This window comes from Arachis hypogaea, chromosome 14 (assembly GCF_003086295.3).
Source record: "Arachis hypogaea cultivar Tifrunner chromosome 14, arahy.Tifrunner.gnm2.J5K5, whole genome shotgun sequence".
Lineage (NCBI taxonomy): Eukaryota > Viridiplantae > Streptophyta > Magnoliopsida > Fabales > Fabaceae > Arachis > Arachis hypogaea.
The window spans coordinates 111,919,126-111,942,437 of NC_092049.1; the positions used below are offsets into that span (position 1 = coordinate 111,919,126).

At 32.8% G+C, this 23,312-nt stretch overlaps 1 non-coding gene across 1 annotated transcript; it reads right to left on the reverse strand.

The window, feature by feature from the left end:
- Positions 1-2,822: 2,822 nt before the first annotated feature.
- On the reverse strand, positions 2,823-2,930 carry LOC112746186 (small nucleolar RNA R71). Its single transcript, XR_003174081.1, has one exon. It is a non-coding gene; the product is annotated as a small nucleolar RNA R71 (small nucleolar RNA).
- Positions 2,931-23,312: the final 20,382 nt, after the last annotated feature.

Here is a 23,312-nt window from a genome sequence, read left to right on the forward strand (position 1 = left end):
GCCATGCAGTGACAGCGCATCGGACCATTTTCCAGAGAGGATGAAAAGTAGCCATTGACAATGGTGATGTCCTTACATAAAGCCAGCCATGGAAAGGAGTAGGACTGATTGGATGAAGACAGCAGGAAAGCAGAAGTTCAGAGGGACAAAAGCATCTCTAGACCTTTATCTGAAATTCTCACCAATGATATACATAAGTATTTCTATCATTATTTTCTATCTATTTATTATTTATTTTCGAAAACTCCATAATCAAATATATATCCGCTTGACTGAGATTTACAAGATGACCATAGCTTGCTTCATACCAACAATCTCCGTGAGATCGACCCTTACTCACGTAAGGTTTTATTACTTGGACGACCCAGTGCACTTGCTAGTTAGTTGTATCGAAGTTGTGAATGAAAAACGATTTATTAAGACGTGCGTACAGAGTTTTTGGCGCTGTTGCCTGAGATCACAATTTTGTGCACCAAGTTTTTGGCGCCGTTGCCGGGGATTGTTTGAGTTTGGACAACTGACGGTTCATCCTGTTGCTCAGATTAGGTAATTTTCCTCTTATTTTATTTTCAAAAAATTTTCAAAAAAATTTTTCAAAAATCTTTCAAAAATTTTCCCTTTGTTTTCGAAAATTATTTCAGAATTTTTTAAGAATGAATTCTAGAGTTTCATGGTAACATGTTGAATCCTATCTGGCTGTAAAGCCATATCCAAACTGCTTTGGGATTGGTCTTCAACTAATCACTTCAATGCATGTAATAGCATACTAAAGCTTGGCTGGCTATTAAGCCATGGCTAACCCTCAAATTGGAGCTTTAGACTAAGAGTACAAAGATTCCTGGAATTCATATTAAAAATTTTGGAATCCTTATTTTTCTTTTTCAAATAATTTTCGAAAAATCCAAAAAAATCATAAAATCATAAAAATCAAAAATATTTTGTGTTTCTTGTTTGAGTCTTGAGTCAATTTTTAAGTTTGGTGTCAATTGCATACTCATCTTGTATTTTTCGAAAATTGCATTCATGCATTGCATTCATCATGATCTTCAAGTTGTTCTTGATAAACCTTCTTGATTGATCTTCATATTACATTGTTTTTGTGTTGTATGGTGTTTTTCATATGCATTCTTGAATTCTTAGTGTCTAAGTATTAAAGATTTCTAAGTTTGGTGTCTTGCATGTTTTCTTTGCATTAAAAATTTTTCAAAAATATGTTCTTGATGTTCATCATGATCTTCATAGTGTTCTTGGTGTTCATCTTGACATTCATAGCATTCTTGCATGCATTCATTGTTTTGATCCAAAATCTTCATGCATTGCATCATTTTCATGTTTCTCTCTCATCATAAAAAAAATTCAAAAATAAAAAAAATCTTCCCCTTTTTCTCTCTTAAAATTTCGAAAATTAGATTTGACTTTTTCAAAACTTTTTAAAATTTAGTTGTTTCTTATGAGTCAAATCAAATTTTCAATTTAAAAATCTTATCTTTTTTAAAATCTTTTTCAAAAATAAAATCTTTTTCATTTTTCTTAGTTATTTTTGAAAATTTTAAAAATATTTTTCAAAAATATTTTTCTTATCTTTATCACATAATTTTCGAAAATAACATCATCAATTAATGTTTTGATTCAAAAATTTCAAGTTTGTTACTTACTTGTTAAGAAAGATTCAAACTTTAAGTTCTAGAATCATATCTTGTGATTTCTTATGAATCAAGTCATTAATTATGATTTTAAAAATCAAATCTTTTTCAAAACTAATTTCAATCATATCTTTTCAAAAATATCTTTTTATCTTATCTTTTTCAAAATCATATCTTTTTCAAAAATTTGATTTTAAAATATCTTCTCTAACTCATTATCTTCTTATCTTTTCAAAATTTGTTTCAACTAACTAACTAACTTTTTGTTTGTTTCTTATCTTTTTCAAAACTACCTAACTAACTACCCCTCTCTAATTTTCGAAAATACCTCCCCCTTTTTCAAAAAATTCTTGTTAATTAATTAATTATTTAATTTTTAATTTTAATTTGATTTCATTCCTAATTTTTGAAAATCACTAACTCTTTTTCAAAAATTATTTTCGAAAACTTCCCCCTCTCATCTTCTTCTATTTATTTATTTATTTACTAACATCTCTTCCTCACTCACCAAAAATCCGAACCCCCTCTCTCTCTCTCTCTGATTTCAGATTTTCTCTTCTTCTTTTCTTCCACTCACCTAAGGGAACCTCTACACCTGGGCAAAAAGGATCCCTATTATTATTTTTCTGTTCCCTCCTTTTTCATATGAGCAGGAGCAAGGACAAGAACATTCTTGTTGAAGCAGATCCAGAACCTGAAAGGACTTTGAAGAGGAAACTAAGAGAAGCTAAATTACAACAATCCAGCAAGCACCTTTCAGAAATTTTCGAACAAGAAGAGGAGATGGCAGCCAAAAATAATAATAATGCAAGGAGGATGCTTGGTGACTTTACTGTACCTAATTCCAATTTACATGGAAGAAGCATCTCCATCCCCACCATTGGAGCAAAAAATTTTGAGCTAAAACCTCAATTAGTTTCTCTGATGCAGCAGAACTGCAAGTTCCATGGACTTCCATCTGAAGATCCTTTTCAGTTCTTAACTGAATTCTTGCAGATCTGTGATACTGTTAAGACTAATGGAGTAGATCCTGAAGTCTACAGGCTCATGCTTTTCCCTTTTGCTATAAGAGACAGAGCTAGAGTGTGGTTGGACTCTCAACCCAAAGATAGCCTAAACTCTTGGGATAAGCTGGTCACGGCTTTCTTAGCCAAGTTCTTTCCTCCTCAAAAGCTGAGCAAGCTTAGAGTGGATGTTCAGACCTTCAGACAGAAAGAAGGTGAATCCCTCTATGAAGCTTGGGAGAGACACAAGCAACTGACCAAAAAGTGTCCTTCTGACATGCTTTCAGAATGGACCATCCTGGATATATTCTATGATGGTCTGTCTAAATTAGCTAAGATGTCATTGGATACTTCTGCAGGTGGATCCATTCACCTAAAGAAAACGCCTGCAGAAGCTCAAGAACTCATTGACATGGTTGCTAATAACCAGTTCATGTACACTTCTGAAAGGAATCCTGTGAATAATGGGACGCCTATGAAGAAGGGAGTTCTTGAAATTGATACTCTGAATGCTATATTGGCTCAGAATAAAATATTGACTCAGCAAGTCAATATGATTTCTCAGAGTCTGAATGGAATGCATGCTGCATCCAACAGTACTCAAGAGGCATCTTCTGAAGAAGAAGCTTATGATCCTGAAAACCCTGCAACAGCAGAGGTGAATTATATGAGTGAACCTTATGGAAACACCTATAACCCCTCATGGAGAAATCATCCAAATCTCTCATGGAAGGATCAAAAGCCTTAACAAGGCTTTAATAATGGTGGAAGAAATAGGTTTATCAATAGCAAGCCTTTTCCATCATCCACTCAGCAACAGACAGAGAACTCTGAACAAAATACCTCTAATTTAGCAAACTTAGTCTCTGATCTATCTAAGGCCACTGTGAGTTTTATGAATGAAACAAGATCCTCCATTAGAAATTTGGAAGCACAAGTAGGCCAGCTGAGTAAAAGGATCACTGAAATCCCTCCTAGTACTCTCCCAAGCAATACAGAAGAAAATCCAAAAGGAGAGTGCAAGGCCATTGAATTGATCACCATGGCCGAACCTGTAAGGGAGGGAGAGGACGTGAATCCCAGTAAGGAAGACCTCCTGGGACGTCCAGTGATCAATAAGGAGTTTTCCTTTGAGGAACCAAAGGAATCTGAGGCTCAACTAGAGACCATAGAGATTCCATTAAACCTCCTTATGCCATTCATGAGCTCTGATGAGTATTCCTCTTCTGAAGAGAATGAGGATGTTACTAAGGAGCAAGTTACCAAGTACCTTGGTGCAATCATGAAGCTGAATGCCAAATTATTTGGTATTGAGACTTGGGAAGATGAACCTCCCTTGTTCACCAATGAACTGAGTGATCTGGATCAACTGACATTGCATCAGAAGAAACAGGATCCTGGAAAGTTCCTAATACCTTGTACCATAGGCACCATGATCTTTGAAAAGGCTCTGTGTGACCTTGGTTCAGGGATAAACCTCATGCCCCTCTCTGTAATAGAGAAACTGAGAATCTTTGGGGTGCAAGCTGCTAAAATCTCATTAGAGATGGCAGACAATTCAAGAAAACAGGCTTATGGACAAGTAGAGGACGTGTTAGTAAAGGTTGAAGGCCTTTACATCCCTGCTGATTTCATAGTCCTAGATACTGGGAAGGATGAGGATGAATCCATCATCCTTGGAAGACCCTTCCTAGCCACAGCAAGAGCTGTTATTGATGTTGACAGAGGTGAATTAGTCCTTCAATTGAATGAGGACTCCCTTGAGTTTAAAACTCAAGGACATCCTTCTGTAAACATGGGAAAGAGACACAGTAAGCTTCTCTCAAAACAGAGTCAACTAGAGCCCCCACAGTCAAACTCTAAGTTTGGTGTTGGGAGGCCACAACCAAATTCTAAGTTTGGTGTTGAACTCCCATATCTAAACTTTAAGTTTGGTGTTGGGGAGTCTCAACAATGCTCTGAACATCTGTGAGGCTCCATGAGAGCCCACTGTCAAGCTCTTGACATTAAAGAAGCGCTTGTTGGGAGGCAACCCAATTTTTATTTATCTAATTTTAATTTATTTTTATTGTTTTTTCATGTTTTATTAGGTTCATGATCATGTGGAGTCACAAAATAAATATAAAAATTGAAAACGGAATCAAAAACAGCAGAAGAAAAATCACACCCTGGAGGAGGATCTCACTGGCGTTTAAACGCCAGTAAGGAGCATCTGTCTGGCGTTCAACGCCAGAACAGAGCATGTTTCTGGCGTTGAACGCCAGAAACAAGCAGCATCCTGGCGTCCAGACGCCAGAAATGCGCAGTGAAGAAGAGCTGGCGCTGAACGCCAGAAACAAGCATCTGGGCGTTGAACGCCCAGAACAAGCATCAATTCGGCGTTTAAACGCCAGAATTGCATGCAAAGGCATTTTACATGCCTAATTGGTGCAGGGATGTAATTCCTTGACACCTCAGGATCTGTGGACCCCACAGGATCAACTCAGCATCTGTGGACCCCACAGGATCCCCACCTAGCACCACTCATTCTCTTCCCTCTTCTCAATGTTCATCCTCTCTTCCCAATACACACTCTTCCCCAAAACTCTTCATCAATCACCTCAATCTCTCTTCCCTATCACCACTTCACCACTCACATCATCCACTCTTCCCCATAAACCTACCTCATAAACTCCACCTACCTTCAAAATTCAAAATCAATTTTCCACCCAAAACCCACCCTTATGGCCGAACCTTAACCCCCCTCCCTTCCCTATATATAGCCCTCCAATCTTCCTCATTTTCACACAACACAACCCTCTCTTCTCTTCTTGGCCGAATACACCTCTCCCTCCTCTCATCCATATTTTCTTCTTCTTCTTCATCTATTCTTTCTTCTCTTGCTCGAGGGCGAGCAATATTCTAAGTTTGGTGTGGTAAAAGCATAAGCTTTTTGTTTTTCCATTACCATTGATGGCACCTAAGACCGGAGAATCCTCTAGAAAAGGGAAAGGGAAGACAAAAGCTTCCACCTCCGAGTCATGGGAGATGGAAAGATTCATCTCCAAAGCTCATCAAGACCACTTTTATGATGTTGTGGCCAAGAAGAAGGTGATCCCCGAGGTCCCTTTCAAGCTCAAGAGAAATGAGTATCCGGAGATCCGACATGAAATCCATAGAAGAGGTTGGGAAGTTCTAACAAACCCCATCCAACAAGTCAAAATTCTAATGGTTCAAGAGTTCTATGCTAATGCATGGATCACAAGGAACCATGATCAAAGTAAGAACCCGAACCCAAAGAATTATCTCACCATGGTTCGGGGGAATTACTTAGATTTTAGTCCGAAAAATGTAAGATTGGCGTTCAACTTGCCAATGATGGAAGAGAACGCACGCCCCTACACAAGGAAAGTCAACTTTGATCAAAGGTTGGACCAAGTCCTCATGGACATATGTGTGGAAGGAGCTCAATGGAAGATTGACTCAAAAGGCAAACCGGTTCAACTGAGAAGACTGGACCTTAAGCCTGTAGCTAGAGGATGGTTGGAGTTCATTCAACGCTCAATCATTCCCACTAGCAACCGGTCTGAAGTTACAATAGACCGGGCCATCATGATCCATAGCATCATGATTGGAGAAGAGGTGGAGGTTCATGAGATTATACCTCAAGAACTCTACAAGGTGGCTGACAAGTCCTCCACTATGGCAAGGTTAGCTTTTCCTCACCTCATTTGCCATCTATGCAATTCGGCTGGGATTGACATAGAAGGAAACATTCCCATTGAGGAAGAGAAGCCCATCACTAAGAAAAGGATGGAGCAAACAAGAGAGCCCATTCATGGAGCTCAAGAGACGCATGAAGCTCATCACCATAAGATCCCAGAGATGCCTCAAAAGCATTTTCCTCCACAAAACTATTGGGAGCAAATCAACACCTCCCTAGGAGAATTAAGTTCCAACATGGGACAATTAAGGGTGGAACATCAAGAGCACTCCATCATCCTTCATGAAATTAGAGAAGATCAAAAAGCAATGAGGGAGGAGCAATAAAGACAAGGAAGGGACATAGAAGATCTCAAGGACATCATTGGTTCCTCAAGGAGAAAACGCCACCATCACTAAGGTAGACTCATTCCTTGTTCTTACATTCTCTGTTTTTCGTTTTCTTTATGTTGAGTGCTTATCCATGTTTGTGTCTTATTACATGATCACTAGTCTTTAGTAACCTTGTCTTAAAGTTATGAATGTCCTATGAATCCATCACCTCTCTTAAATAAAAACTGTTTTAATTCAAAAGAACAAAAAGTACATGAGTTTCGAATTTATCCTTGAACTTAGTTTAATTATATTGATGTGGTGACAATGCTTCTTGTTTTCTGAATGAATGCTTGAACAGTGCATATGTCTTTTGAAGTTGTTGTTTATGAATGTTAAATATGTTGGCTCTTGAAAGAATGATGACAAAGAGACATGTTATTTGATAATCTGAAAAATCATAAAAATGATTCTTGAAGCAAGAAAAAGTAGCAAAGAACAAAGCTTGTAGAAAAAAAAAGAGAAAAAAAATAGCGAAAAAAAATAGAAAAAAAAAAGAGAGAAAAAACAAGCAAAAAAAAGCCAATAGAAACCAAAAGGCAAGGGTAATAAAAAGGATCCCAAGGCTTTGAGCATCAGTGGATAGGAGGGCCTAAAGGAATAAAATCCTGGCCTAAGCGGCTAAACCAAGCTGTCCCTAACCATGTGCTTGTGGCGTGAAGGTGTCAAGTGAAAACTTGAGACTGAGCGGTTAAAGTCAAGGTCCAAAGCAAAAAAAGAGTGTGCTTAAGAACCCTGGACACCTCTAATTGGGGACTTTAGCAAAGCTGAGTCACAATCTGAAAAGGTTCACCCAGTTATGTGTATGTGGCATTTATGTATCCAGTGGTAATACTGGAAAACAAAGTGCTTAGGGCCACGACCAAGACTCATAAAGTAGCTGTGTTCAAGAATCATCATACTGAACTAGGAGAATCAATAACACTATCTGAACTCTGAGTTCCTATAGATGCCAATCATTCTGAACCTCAATGGATAAAGTGAGATGCCAAAACTATTCAAGAGGCAAAAAGCTACAAGTCCCGCTCATCTGATTGGAGCTATGTTTCATTGATAGTTTGGAATTTATAGTATATTCTCTTCTTTTTATCCTATTTGATTTTCAGTTGCTTGGGGACAAGCAACAATTTAAGTTTGGTATTGTGATGAGCGGATAATTTATACGCTTTTTGGCATTGTTTTTAGTATGTTTTTAGTAGAATCTAGTTACTTTTAGGGATGTTTTTATTAGTTTTTATGTTAAATTCACATTTCTGGACTTTACTATGAGTTTGTGTGTTTTTCTGTGATTTCAGGTATTTTCTGGCTGAAATTGAGGGACTTGAGCAAAAATCAGATTCAGAGGTAGAAGAAGGACTGCTGATGCTGTTCGATTCTGACCTCCCTGCACTTAAAGTGAATTTTCTGGAGCTACAGAACTCAAAATGGCACGCTTCCAATTGCGTTGGAAAGTAGACATCCAGGGATTTTCAGAAATATATAATAGTTCATACTTTGGCCGAGTTTAGATGACGTAAAAGGGCGTTAAACGCCAGTTCTATGCTGCTGTCTAGAGTTAAACGCCAGAAACACATCACAAACCAGAGTTGAATGCCAGAAACACGTTACAACCTGGCGTTCAACTCCAGAAAGAGCCTCTGCACGTGGAAAGCTAAAGCTCAGCCCAAGCACACACCAAGTGGGCCCCGGAAGTGAATTTATGCATCAATTACTTACTTCTGTAAACCCTAGTAGCTAGTTTAGTATAAATAGGACTTTTTACTATTGTATTAGACATCTTTTGGAAGATCCTGGATTGTATTTTTGATCCTGTGATCACGTTTTGGGAGCTGGCCATTCGGCCATGCCTGGACCTTTCACTTATGTATTTTCAACGGTAGAGTTTCTACACTCCATAGATTAAGGTGTGGAGCTTTGCTGTCCCTTATGAATTAATGCAAAGTACTACTGTTTTTCTATTCAACTCAACTTATTCCGCTTCTAAGATATTCATTCGCACTTCAACATGAATGTGATGAACGTGACAATCATCATCATTCCCCCACGAACGCGTGCCTGACAACCACTTCCGTTCCACCTTAGATTGGATGATTATCTCTTGGATCTCTTAATCAGAATCTTCGTGGTATAAGCTAGATTGATGGCGGCATTCATGAGAATCCGGAAAGTCTAAACCTTGTCTGTGGTATTCCGAGTAGGATTCTGGGATTGAATGACTGTGACGAACTTCAAACTCGCGAGTGCTGGGCGTAGTGACAGACGCAAAAGGAGGGTGAATCCTATTCCAGTATGATCGAGAACCTCAGATGATTAGCCGTGCTGTGACAGAGCATTTGGACCATTTTCACAAGAGAATAGGATGCAGCCATTGACCACGGTGATGCCTCCAAATGATTAGCCATGCAGTGACAGCGCATCGGACCATTTTCCAGAGAGGATGAAAAGTAGCCATTGACAATGGTGATGTCCTTACATAAAGTCAGCCATGGAAAGGAGTAGGACTGATTGGATGAAGACAGCAGGAAAGCAGAAGTTCAGAGGGACAAAAGCATCTCTAGACCTTTATCTGAAATTCTCACCAATGATATACATAAGTATTTCTATCATTATTTTCTATCTATTTATTATTTATTTTTGAAAACTCCATAATCAAATATATATCCGCCTGACTGAGATTTACAAGATGACCATAGCTTGCTTCATACCAACAATCTCCGTGGGATCGACCCTTACTCACGTAAGGTTTTATTACTTGGACGACCCAATGCACTTGCTGGTTAGTTGTATCGAAGTTGTGAATGAAAAATGATTTATTAAGACGTGCGTACAGAGTTTTTGGCGCCGTTGCCTGAGATCACAATTTCGTGCACCAGAATGCTAGGGGGCCAGTAACTTCTGGGATTTATAGCCATCAAATAGCCATCAATGAGGCTTTTAATGGTGTGAGATTAGTGTGAGATTTCATCCAATGGCTCACTCTTCTTTGCTGGTTACATGCTGGCCAGAATTTGATAAAGTTGCTGGTCCCTAGACTTTTCCATTATAAATTTTAGTTTTTACTTAATATGGTAGAGTGCACACATGATTTATAAATGATAGGAGACCTTACATTTTCATCTATACGATTTCCTGGACACAGAGTCTTAAATGATGATATTTTGACACTAAATTGGCTTGATTTTGCTAATATTTCATCTCTGCTCAAATAAATGTTAACACCAATTTAAACAAAAATTTTAAGTGTAAAAAATAGAGATAAATTTATACAAACCTATGAGTTTTGGTATCATTGGCTATGCCGTAAACATATGTTGCAACTAGTGTTTCTGTATGTGTCAATGTCATCCATGGAGGGGTCTAAATAAAATGGGTAGCCACTGCATTTATAAAAAGTTAAAATAAAAATTGTAACTGAATGTTTAATAATATAATCTTAACTGAAATAACAATATATAATTCATTTGTATATACTGCTAAATATCTAAGGCACTCACCAGGGGAATGTAGATGTCGGTCTCTATTTCTTTGGCAAGGATGTCAATTGATATAGATAAATACTTTTCTGTATTTTTTGTTGTATGAACTTTTTTCTCACAACCAGATTTCATACGTAATGCCTTCGGCAAGAGCATCTCCGTTGACGATTTTAATTCTTTTTTGGAGCTGATAGTGGTCATGATAAGAGTACTCTTCAATAACAAATAAAAATATCTGTTATATTAAAATATAAGAATGCATTGTGATTTATATAGCTCGTCATCAAGAAAATTATATTTTGATTAGATTAAAAAAACCAGCAAAATATGCGTGAACATGATTGATCATGGAGTAGTGGAAGAACGGTTGACATATTTTAGTCTTCGCGATAAAATTGGTGAGAGAAAAATGGCTTCTTTTACTTGTTCGCTAAATTTTTTTAAAAATAGTTGACATAAATTTTGTTTATCTTTTTTATATTTTAAAAAATAGTATATATTTTAATCCTTCTTTCGTTTAAATATTAAAAGAATAAATAATATCCAAGATCATAATAACTTTTATGACTCCAATCTAAATAAAATAATTTTATCCCAAAAAAGAATAATCTCTTCGTATTCGTTTTTTTTTTTTACAATATGTTGACATACAAATTATAACATGTAAAAATTTAGTTTTAGACCACGAGAATGTAAAATTATAGTTTAGTTTTTAGTGTCCAAGTTTTTAAAAATATATTTCTTTCAAGAAATTCGAATCATAAAGAAAAATATATCATAAAAAATAATAGTTTTTAAAAATAAATTCATTAACCCATTAATTAAAATAAAATGAATTTGTTATTGTCATATAAGGAAGGGTCATTTAATTATGGGATGTTTCTGTTTTTTTTTATTAAAAGTTAAACTTCGAATGAGTAGACATTTATTATTATAAAATGATTGTGAGAAGATAAAAATAAATAAAAATAAAATATGATAATAAGGTTGTAATTAATTGTTATACAATCCTTTAAGAAGAGATTTAAAATATCATAACGTAATGTTTACTATATCTTTATTTTTAAATTTATTTTTTCTTCTAATTAACATGTTTTTTTTCTTCTTTTATAGTTTTCTTATTACAATTTTGTATGAATTAAAAGATAATATAAATTATTAACAAAAATATACTGTGTATACAAAAAGTTCTCACCAATTCACTAACAATGTATTTTTATATGAATATATATATTGTTTAACTTATTTTTTTAATGTGTATTTTATATTTCAATATATAATTTTATAACTATAAATTTTTTGTGTTCAACATATAATATTCCACAAAATCATCAAATATTATTCATAACAAATATTAAACAAAAATATATTATGTATGTTACACATAGTTTTGTGAGGGACAAAAATATAATTGAGAATATATATATATATATATATATATATATATATATATATATTTGATATAATTATATAATTATATTTTATCTGAAAGTGATAGTTATAGTTTTATTTTTATAAAATATTTCGAGGACCATAATGAATTGTTTATCATATTGTAACAGACATTTTTGAATTACAGATATATTTTGACTCATAGTCATGATTATATTCTCGAGAAAAAAATCAAATTTTTTTTTGTTTTGCAAATCTTGTTTCTTCTTTCGTTGAATCGTTGTAGAACAACGAATTTGGTTCTTCATAATATATGCTAATTGTTTTGAGGGTTACCTGAAATATTGATTTGTGTCTGAATGTGAGGTCTACACTCCTTATGAGGCAGTGTCCAACTTGTTCTTGCGCCAATGTGCCATCGTCCGAGTTCCACGTCAGGAGGTAAGGGCCAAGGGGTGGTACCTGCAAGAGACTCCGATGCTTAAGTTAGTAAGGGCTTTAAGCATAATTTTAGTAGAATAGAATGTGTGTATACCTGATGGGGTGTCAGTGTATTTATAGTAGAGTTTGATGACCACCTTTTTTAGAGTAGTTCCACCTTTAATTGATGGATAACCGTTTTCTTTATCTTTGAGAGTTTGTTATCTTTTAGGAGAGATAGAGATAGTAGAAGAGATTCGAGGAGACAGTTACATATTTGGATAAGTAATGTTGGTACTTGTCGCCGTGTCCAACCTCTTTAAAGAGGTCAGGTAAACGATAGAGGCCACTGGCTTTTTTGTCCTTGTTGGGCCTGGATCTATGTTTTAGGTCAGAGTATGAACAGTGCCCCTACTTGAGTCCAAGCTTTCATGAGGCCGGGTTCAAGCATTTCGCGGCTTCAGTTTACCTTGTCGGGTATGCCACCTTCAAGAGGTCGGATTCTCGATGTGTTTTGAAATTTTGAATGTTACCACTTTAAATGAGGGGTGATCATTACATGGCCATTTTGTTGGAATCCGCGCATAGCTCTAAAGAGGGGTGCAAAATACCCTTTTTCCCCCTTCGCTCTTATACAAGCTTCGCGCCTTTCTTCTTCTTCCTTATTCCATATCTGAAAAGCTCTCTATGTTGCCATGTTTCCTTCTAGATGCAAAAAAATTCTTTGCTTCACTTTTCCCTTTCGTTCCTTGTTCGTCGTTTCAACCCAAAATTTCTCTGTCTTAGACTCTTTAAAGGTCTCTTTTCACCCATCGGAGAAAAACGTTTGTGGTTGCTTGCTGTGAGACGTGCCTTTCCCTTTTCGCACCTCATCAATGTTGGTATTCTTGACTTCCTTTTGTGTAACTATTCTGGGCTCTTTCAATCTTTTTCTTGTATTTCGGGGGACATTTCAAGTAACAGCGAAGATTCTTACATTGTTGATTTTGTTTGTGTCTTGAAACTTCTTTGGAAAAAGTTGTTCAATGCTGCTGCTTTGTTTACTAAAAAACCCTTATTGAAACTGTTTTCGTCGTCTGATGTTATTGTTATGAACGTTTGGCTCTGTATTTGGAATTTTGGAGAAACTTGTTGCCGTTCATTGCTTGTAGAATATAATCGCATTGTCCCTCAATGGTGTCGTTGATGATAGTGTAGGAGGGACGCCATTTATATTCGTTTTGTTTTGGAAAATATCTTGTGAAATCGCGTGTTGTGTTTTGTTGCTTTTACCCGACTTCCTTTGGATTTGACCGAGTTCCTTTAATGACGATGTTAATTTGTTGCATTTGTAGGTATAGCTATATGTCTCGATCCATTGTTCATGATATGTCGAAAAAAATCCCCCCTTCTGTTTTAGCTTGGCTAGGCACTTTTATCCTGACCCCGTTTCTGTAATTGATAAAGAATACACTATAACTTTTCGTAGACACCATAGGCTATGTGAGAATCGGGAGGATGAGTGGAATTATGAGATAGTAGTGGCTGATCCCGAAGAGAGGGTATACTTCCCCCTTTTAGATGAGTCAGAGTGACCCTTTTTCTATGCTTAGGACTGTTTTTTCTCGAAGTTAGATGTTAGGTTTCTTTTTTCTGATTTCGAGAGTGATGAGTTTGGAAAACTCTATTTTTAATTAAGTGACGATCAAACATTATTAACAGCAAAATTGTTAATCTAATTTTAATTCATATATGTTAATTAATTAATTTTGCTGTGCAGGTTTTATTTGGGCTGAAACATAAAAGAAATATTGCAAGCCCAAATCAAAACCAATATTCAGCCTTGGTATATGTCTCCTATAATATGTGGCTGAAGCAATTTGTGACTAATTGGGCCAGAACTCAAACATTTCCATAAGTCCAATTAGTTTGGATGAATCAAAATTTTATTGGGCCAGATTAAATGTTGTTGCTACTAAGCCCAATTTTAGTTTTGATGAATGTTTCTCATGCTTGATCCGAAAATAATTCATCAGGAAAGCAAATGTTATCATTTGCCTTATGTCTTCTAACGGATCTCAAAGCTTGCCACATGATGGATTTCAAATTCACTCAATTTTCATTAATAGCATGGGAACTATGAGAGAGATTATGAGTGACATGATTGATTTACTTTGTGCAGCACGCCACTCAAGCAAGGAAAGTAAAAGCAACTTTTTCTACTTAATTGTTTAACTTCATTTAATTACTTCTCTTTCATTTGTTTCTTCTCTCTCATTCATTCTTTCTTTCTTCTCTTCTTCGGTCTTTACACAGCAAACCATGGAAACTTTGTGCTATCAAAAAGAAGGGAAGGCAAGCTACAAGACCATCTCAATGATGGCAAGAAAACATAAAAAATGTAGTGGCTAAGATCTGTAACCATGAAAGGAAAGATATGGTGATGAGATCTTGGCTTCTCCATACCAAAAATGGATGAAGAAGATTCGGCCAGCAAGAAAGAAGATCTTGGAGAGATGGCTTGTCTCTGATTCTGCTCAACCACCACAGAGAGTAGCTAGAGTGGCGAAGTGATGGAGGAGGCAGAGATTGGAGCAGATGAAGCTATCATCATCATGAAGCATCAAGGGCCAGAAATCCATCTTGGAGAGCAAGCCAAGGATGGAGCGCTCGGATTGATGAAAAGTGGTGACCAAGGAAGGACTAGAGGTAATTGCATGTTGGGTTTTGCATGGTTATCTCTTCTCTCTCACCGTGGCCGAACCGGTTCTGTTTCTTGGAGAAGAAGAAGTTGTCTTGGTTTTTGGCTTCAAATGTGGAAGCTTCCCTCTTCTATAAAAAGAGAGAACAGCCACGGTTTGGAGCAAGGAGATAGTTTGAGAGTGCAAGGCACATAATTCTCAGAGCTACCTGAGCTAACAATTTTCTCTTCTCCTTCAATGTATTCTGTTTTGTAATTTTTCTGTTTAATTTTGTCATGTATTGAGTCTCATGGAAAAGACAAACAGTGATGTTTGTATGAAAAAGCCATAGAGCGGAAAAAGGCAGAGAGTGCAAAATTAAAAGAAAAAGCCATAGATGTCCTTAGAGTTCCTTTGTTCATCTATGTTGTGTTTCATGATTCTGTGGGAATCCCCTTGTAAGTTAGGTTAGCACTTTACAGATTGTAATCAGGAAGATTATAGTGAAATTCCATCATGTTTATGATAGAGACTGGATGTAGGCTGCACTACACTTAGCAGCTGAACCAGGATATATCTGGGTGTAATTTTCTCTCTTCTCTACTCCATTTCTGTTTCGACTACACAGGAGCTAAAACAAAAAATATCTCGTGTCAAGTGACGAGACAAAAAGAAAAGTCTCGTGGCTGGGGACGAGACAAAAGAAAAAGTCTCGTGGCTAGTCACGAGATAAAAATACAAAAAGTTTCCAAAGTTGGTTTCAAAGGTCAGCAAGTATTATCAAGCAAAAATGGGGCTAAGATTCAACCCCCCTTCTCTTAGGCACTTAGCCACTGATAACCATCAGAGAGCAATGTTATCTGGACCTGCAATGTTCCCCCTACCTAACTACACCTGAACTCCTATTATTTTTTGAAGATATACCAACTCGAATGTTGGGCGCTGGATGTGATTTAAAATATTCTTCCCTATAGGCATATCAGTATGGATGGCGTGGCTATTCAAAACCACCTTCAAATCATTACCCGAAATGGAAATTGGGCTGCTGGTGTGTGTACTATCTTGGACAGGGAGTTGGAGTTCCTCTCAATGCTATTTAGAGTTCTTTAATGGCTGCCCGAGCTGAGGTGGACAGACTTAAAGAGATTAAAAAATAGTTAGAAGAGGAGAGGGACGAGTTGAGGTCTGACTTAGAGAAGGCTCGGGCCAGGGCGAAAAAGGCGGAGGCAGCTACAACTGTGGGGGGTGGTTACATAATGGTTGATGGGAAGATCGTCCCAGCTCCTAAGGACGGCGATGTGGACTGAATTATGTCAGAGGTCGAATTTCAAGGGCCATTTCAAATATTAAATAATTTACAAATTGATTATCTAGTAAGTTGAACATGAGATTTGCAAATAGATTCAATTTATCACAAATTAGTATGTGACACTTTTTCCATTATCGTGGGTCAAACCAATGACTTAAGCTAATTCTATATTTAACTCGATTTGCTTTTATGTTTGATTAAAGATCAAGTCTATTCTTGCAATCCTACAAACATAGTGTTATGGTACTAAGTCACGCCAACTCGCATCGAATAATATTTACGAAAATCATCAACCAAAGATAAATATAAAAATTTTCGACACTTGGGAGAAATATATATTTTGCGTATTAAAATTTTAACACAATTAATATTTATAAATTTATATAGTCAAATTATATAAATAATGTAATAAAACTTATTCAAACTTATAATAAAATTTCACCATTAAAATCATGACATACATGAATAGTGCGAGATTACTCTTGTCAGTCCTAAAATTATTATGTATGGGACTATAAGATTTTTTTTTTCAAAATATGTAATCCCCGGTTTGATATCATTAGTTGTAACTAAAATATCATAAATTACATTCTTTTCATTTCTACATTTTTTCATTTTTCAAGTGAATCATAATATTTATATGAGATTTAGTTATTAACTTACAATAGAAGTACTACTTGACATTAGAGCTAGATGTGAGTCGGGCTGAGTTGAGTATACCAAACTTAAGTTCGGGTCATGAAAATTGAACTTGGCTCATGGCGACAATCGAGCCTATTTCTTAAGCTTAAGCATGGCTCACCAAAAGCTCATGAGCTGATTCAAATAACAAGAACATAATGTATAATTCTATTTCAATTAATTATATTTTATGTATACAGTAAAAATTATTAAAAATGATAAATTTGACATATTGTCTATTTATTTATTATCATAATTTTTCTATTTATGACCTACATCGAAAGTATAGCTTAAATGCATATGGGATACATGTATATGTACGTATGTATGTAATATTATACATATAATCGAGCCCATTTATGAGTTAATGAGCTGAACTTATCCAAGGTTAAGATCGGTTATTTAATTTATGAGTTCGATTCCTTTTTCAAGCTCGACTCACCAACTCACGAGTTTAACTTATCGAGCTTTTAACGAGTCGGATGGTGTGCTGGCTTATGAACTGGATTGACTCACTTCCAGCTCTACTTGACATGTACAATTATCATTAAATTTTAATATATTAATCGACATATCTTAACTTGTAAAAAAATGCTAATAAGGTAATTGAGTATTACAAAGTACTTTTATGAGATCAATTAAATTAACCTAATAATTTTTTAAATAGATTTTTTTTATATTTGATATATATAGAATTAAATCTAATACAATGATTTTTATATTAATCTAATAGAAGAGAATTATGTAATATAACAATGTCAAAATTAATAAACTAAGGAGGATAAATAAATAATATTATTATATATTACTACATAATTTTTTAAGTTCTAATAGAAACATTTGATTGTACTATTTCTAAAAAGGAAACAACATAAAAGAAATTACTAGAAAGAACTCTCTTACAATATTTTGGTTTGTTCTCTTATAAGAATGAATTCATGAAATATTTCAGTTTTTAAAACTAAATTCAAATATTTAATGATTAATAAAATTAAACAATATTTTATCTAATAATGATATTTTAGTCTATCGTCACTCTAAATAAATAATTATTTTATAAAACTAAAATTCTAATTCATATTAAAATTAAATAAATTAACTCATTATGGTAAAATTAAATATGTCTTTTAACATTAACATTGATGTTTTTGTTATTAAAAATTAATTAGTCAGTAAATTTAATCCTTATAAAGTTGGTATCTAATTTTTAATTTCTAATAGATTCACGTAATCTTTTATATAATTTATTATTATTTAGCACAAATAGTGAATTTATTATTATTGGGTATAAATAATGTCTTTTCAATTATGAGTACCAGAATAAAGATATGCTACCTTTAATTCTTTTTTAGGTGAGGTTAAAGAATTTAATTTTAATGTAACAAGTTTTTGTTACAGTCATAATTATATCTTAAAAAAATATTTTTATAGTTTATGTACTCTCTATCGCTTTTTTCCATGAATGAAAAAAAAACATAGACACATAAGAGGTTAAGGTAAAGTAAAAGTTTACATAATATAATTTATTTAATATTAAATTAAAATTTGACACCGACAAATAAATAACTAATTTTGTTTGCTCTTTAAATTAGATAATGCTAGGAATAAAAAAATATTTTTGTGTAAATATAAGTATGTCAATTTTTTTATTTCTTCATATTTTTAGATAAATGATAAGTGCAACTCAATTTATTAAACAGCACATATGGTAATATTTATCTACAAGTGTATATGAAAAAAATATATATTGACGTGCATATTACACTACCTATTTGTCTTGTAAATTTTTTTTTTCATTATCACCGAATTCTAAGATAATGTTAAACGGTTATTTGGTTATTCAAGATTTTTCTATAGATGAGGGAGTAGTGGGACATTTATGTAACCAACTTATGTTAAAAAACACTATCTATATATACATGCTTTTCTTCACAGCTAAATAAAATATTTAATACATTTTTATATTTTAAGTTTAAGATAGTTAATGGATTCTTCGAAGCAAAAGACTGAGTCCATAAGTATGAATTCGTTACATCCTTATGATACTAAGTGGATAGACACGAATTCCCAACTTATTTTCACAATGGTAACCATAAATCCTTCTTTATCCTTTTCTATTAAGCAACTGTTTCTATTAATTGATTTGATTGTTCCTCTATTTGTTTTTGTGATAGACTAATGCTGAAGTAAGTATAATTCAAACAAAATTTTTACAAGGACTAGCTGAGCAACTACAGCTGTTGACCAAAAAAGTGGACGAACTATCATCACGACTAATTAACTCAATGCCTCCTGTGAGTCAATGCGTGGATACTACTCCTATAAGTGGTCCAATTTCCAGTGGTATGAAAAATACTGTTAAGAAGACGCCCAAAGAGACAACACCAACATCTTCAAGACAGAATGGTGAGACTGATAAAGGTTTTGCGCACAAAAAAAAGGAAATCTTTATGGCAAAAAACTAGACAAAATGGAGTATGGATTATTGTCTTTAAAACATTAATTGCATAACCAATTTTAATTTTGTTATTCATAAGTCTAACATGAATTGTACTTTTTTTTTCCTTTAGTGTAATTTATTCTCGCACGAAGAAAAGTCAGCTAAAGATGTCTCAACCTTAGCGAATGGAGATAAAATTATTCAAGTAACTAATAATTTAATGAACAATATAAATAAATTTAGATTAATCAGGTATATTATTTATTTTTTACAATACATTATGCCGTGTTTCTCGGTTTCGTTTCAGGCAACAAAGAATTCGAGGTTTAGAGAAGTAGATCTTGTCCTTGCGTCATATATTTTTGGTTTTAATTATGACTCAAAGTACTATACAATCTTCTTAATAAATTTTTAGAAGGTATACGTGATTTTTTTTAAAGATGACACAAAGCAATGATTTTGTTTTTGATAGGGAAGAATTGGTTTCCAATGATCATTGTTCAGGCACAAGAGAAGCTTTGATGACACTAAAATCTGGACAGCCCATTGTTGATGATGTATTGTATTTTTTTTTGCTTTGTTATACATTTATCCAAGATGTACTCAAATTGACTTTATTTTGTAGTAAAATTTATTGAATTGTTTGTTTTATATAATTTTAGACCTTGTGATTTGATATAACTATAGGTCCTTATCCTTGTTGCTTCTATGCTAACTCATAATGATGATTGCCACAAGTGGTTTCTTCCCACAACATTTGCGGTATGTTTATTCTTTTTTTCGCATTATAGGTATGTATGCTCGTTCTAATTGATTCTTTTTTCGCATTATAGGTATGTATGCTCGTTCTAATTGATATGTCTTTTACAGCAAATTGCAATGCATCTAGAAAATATTTTCATCGGAACTTGGAATTACATTAAGGCCAATTTTACAAGAGAAGCAGATAATCTTACTAAGGTAGGCATGTCTCATAGAGGAATTTGCTATCAAAATATGGTGCTAAAAGTATGTCATTTGTTAATGTAGATTTATGTTCCAATTGACGTGGATTTTCACTGGTTCTTAATGGTTGTTAACCTATCTAATCAAGAAATTGTGTATCTTGGACTCTAAAAATCTAAGATACAAAAAAGTCAAGGATGACAGCAGTCAATAAAGTGGTGAGCTATTTAAACAAACCAGATTGTATTTAAAAAATATTCTTTCATCATATTTGGTCTTTTATCATATTTGAATTACCACTTATGGTTGATGACTATCATTCAGGTATCATTTCTGAAAAATATTTTAGGTGACGGAACATATAAATTGCCTGTTAGGATATCACCTACAATTTCTACTTATAAATTGGTAGATCCCGAAGTTATGCAGCAAGAAGATGGCTCGTAAGTAAATAAAAATTTCGCACTTCATTCACTAATTTTAATCTAAATTAATATGAGTGAAAAGTTATAATAATTACATAAACTTATCTTAATATTAGGAAGCAATATTATTAAAATTTATTATTTTTTTTCATTATGTGTTCTATTACAGGAATGATTGTGGTATTTATGTTGCACAATGAATAATACTATAAGATCTTTGGGGATCATATGATGTTGGAGTATTGTAACAATATATTTAATTTATTAAATTCATAAGTTAGTTTCTAATCTAATATAACATTGTAATTTTATTCTGTAACAGAGAGTGAATGATTTTACAAGAGTGCACCTTGCAATTGATCTGGTTAGTGGGGATCACAACATCAAGAAAAGGGAAATAGAAGATTTGGCTATACAAAATTGGAACAACAATTCAAGACCAATTTAATTTTAGAATAATTTAAATTAGGAACAATTTTAATTTTTTTCACTTGAAGAAAGTGTTTTTATTATCTTAGTTTTATAGGGTAATCTAGTCTAGTTATAATTCTATATTAGAATTATTAGTTTATTTCTTTAGAAAATTTCATTACTTTTTGTTTCAGTAAATTATAAGTCTATGAAGTTTAAATTATTAAAAATTGAGCTTATTATTTATAATGTATTTGCATAAAAATGATTATTATCTTATCTTTATTTTCTTAAAATACGTAATATTCTACTGCATTACATTCATATTAAAAGAAGACATGTATTATTATAAAATCAATATGTATTTATAAAAAATATTAGAATACCTTAGATTTTAACCTAATTAACGTAATATAATTAAAAAAAAAGTGAATAAAAATTTATAATATCTATCTTAAAATTAAATTTATTTTATTCTTTACATTTTTATTGTTTACATATAAATCGAATAGTAATAGTACATTGTCTTGTGTGGGTGTAAATTTAAAAAAAATGTTAGAATAATTTTTTTTAAAGAATCTTATAAAAAATACAAGTAATTTAATATTTGAATATATCACTTTTAAAAAAAAAATACTTTTACGTATGGTACTAGGATGTAAAAATATATTTTGTTTATTTATGATGTTTTATAAAAAATATTTTATATTTACTAAATATGTTTGAATATAATAATATAAAATATTATTTATTATTTATTATGTTTTGTTTAAAGGTAAATTTTTTAACTCGGTACACACTAAAATTTGTTAAAAGAAGTAAACGTTAATTAAAAAATATTTTGCAAACAACATAATTACATATAAATATGCATTAAATTATCCGTAATTAAAATATCTACTCTCTATCTACCTATGATGTACTTTTAAAGGATTAGTATTTAAGGAACTATATTAATAGATAAGAATAAAACCGTATTCTAAAATTTTTCATTACAAAATTTCTTCAAAAATGTTTAGAATTGCAATTAGATCACCTGATTAGAAATTCTTTTAAGCTTATATTTATTGTTATTTAATTATTTTATTATGTAATGATATTATTTTTTATAAAAATTAATTTTTTTTACTATTGTATTAGCTATGTATCATTGTATTTAAAATTTTTTTTCTATAAAATTGATCATATATATATATATATATATATATATATATAGAACATATGAGAAACATTAATTTCTGCTAAAACCTAAATTAAATAAATAATATTTTTAGTTATTTATATACTTACATCTATCAAATTATGTATTTTTATCCAATGTCTAACTCGTTTTTTAAAAAATCTAGTCAGTGGAATATTGTCCTTAATGTAACTTTTTCTTCTTTTTTTTTTAAATGAAGTACATTAAGTATAAAAAAATAAAAGTCATACTAATGCCGAGTACTATTAAGTTGTTAATATTAATTATTTAATATAGTCCTAATTTATAATATTTTTGTTTAATAATAATATGTGTTTTATTATGTATATAATGTGCTGAATAAAAAAAATATGAAGCATAAAAGCATACATTTATTGGCCAAATAATAATAATAATAATAATAATAATAATAATAATAATAATAAATCGAATTAATTTAATAATATTCACGAACAGTTAGTTACAGATATAGACTTGCATTATTTTCTTTTATCAATGTCTCTAAATAAAAAGTTTCTTCAGCTAATATTCACAAAACATATTTGTATTTCATTAATATCGATGTCTTTAGTCCCAAAAATACTTTTTCCATGGTACAAAGCTATCTATTACATGATATTAATCTCAAAAATCACTCCTTATTTGACTGTGGTGTATTCTGCATGGCCTGTCAAAATAAAAAAATCAAATCATTCGCATGCTATTAAATTCCAAAAGATATAAATTCATGGGAAAATATTATTTGAAAACTAAACATAAGATAGATAAATGACAATAAATCTTAATTACCTGTAGCAACTATCTATGACTGGAATGGGACAATATAAGGAAGTTTCATAGCTAGCAGAAGTATGGTTGTTATCTACTCCAAAAAATGTAGAACTTGAACCTTCCAAAGACATAGTCCATAATAGTATAATTTCAGAATGATTGAATTGGAAATATACTAAATTGAAAAATATGCATACCAGAATTATAGACTTTACTTATATCTTCTTGAGACAATTGTGGATTCTTTTTCTGACTCCAAAAGTGTATATTTTTAACATTTACCTCCACAGAAGAAGCTATTGGAGTCTGTTCATATAAAAAACAAAGTTAAAACTTACATATTAACTCAAAATACCGTGACATTAGTTGTTTAGTCTAGTAAGTAATAATAAATTCTCATGGTACCTGATCATTTAGAATACTAACAGATTCAACACCATCTTCAAATTCATCTTCGTTG